Here is a 1,148-nt window from a genome sequence, read left to right as displayed (position 1 = left end):
GGTGGTTGTGTACACACACTGCCAACACACATTTCAGTTCAAACAACTTGTAAAAGTGCATGTAGCATCTTATGACCCCTTTAAAAGCCTTACATTAGCAAGGACTGAAATCACATTCTACATTATCTAACTTACCTCATGATGGTCCTCCACAATCCACACGGGCAGTTTAGGATACACGCGTTTCTGAGGGGGCGTCTTCATTGTTTTTTACGAGTGGCTAATACTTCTTATCTTGCCTTAAAACTACTGCAGCATTTGAATGCTTTATTTAGGTTATGATATACCGCTATAAGTGGTGCACTGTGCGTCCTCGTTTTTCAACCGGGTGGAAACAAGCATGACTTGAACAAGTTTTGGATTCCTAAGACAGGTAATGTAAGTATTTTCACATAAAGTTTTCTTTTTTTAATAATGTGGTCAGCGATAAGATTGCAAACATCTGAGAAGAAAGAAATAAAGTATTACGGGTAAGGAATATCGTGGGGTTAATAGGCTACTCATATTGTAGCCTAGTAAATCCGAAATTTTAGCTAGTGTCAGCTATTATCTTCAGTTCATTCCAAGTGCTACATTAAAATCTTTATAAAAGACGGTGTATTTTTCCCCCAATATTGCATAATTATACATTAATCAAAACCAGAGGTGTAAAGAGAACCTAAAAACCATAACTGAGTAAAAGAGTCAAATCAATTGTTATTGTACAGTTCGTCTTTTTGTACCTTCAAAGTCATTGCAGTCACATTTAACGTAGGAAATAAAGAAATAATGAAGTACAAAAAATAATAAACATGAATGTGCAGAATGCATGGGATACAGGTAATAAAGGTCTTGCAAAATGATAATAATAATAATAAAAGGTTTTGAATAGAGTATGCCAAGTCAAATAGAGGCTGCAAATCACCTTGAATCATGCTGTCTTTCATCAGACACCAATTATGTTTTGGATTAGCCTATTGCATAATAAAATCCTATCTACACTGAACAAAATTATAAACGCAACACTTTTGTTTTTTGAGAGAAATAGGCCTTTTGTGTACATAGAAAAAGTCTTAGATCTTTGAGTTCAGCTCATGAAAAATGGTGGCAAAAACAAAAGTGTTGCGTTTATAATTTTGTTCAGTGTATGATGCAACAAAACCAGAACT

The 1,148-nt window shown here is 34.6% G+C and overlaps 1 pseudogene; it reads right to left on the bottom strand.

Annotated features, from left to right (window-relative positions):
- Window positions 1–204, bottom strand: part of LOC107678939 (UPF0489 protein C5orf22 homolog) — a 6,933-nt pseudogene extending 6,729 nt beyond the window's left edge.
- Between the last annotated feature and the right edge of the window lie 944 nt (window positions 205–1,148).

This window comes from Sinocyclocheilus anshuiensis, unplaced genomic scaffold (genome assembly GCF_001515605.1).
Source record: "Sinocyclocheilus anshuiensis isolate Anshui unplaced genomic scaffold, SAMN03320099.WGS_v1.1 scaffold1872, whole genome shotgun sequence".
Lineage (NCBI taxonomy): Eukaryota > Metazoa > Chordata > Actinopteri > Cypriniformes > Cyprinidae > Sinocyclocheilus > Sinocyclocheilus anshuiensis.
This window is presented reverse-complemented; position numbering and strand designations above follow the sequence as displayed.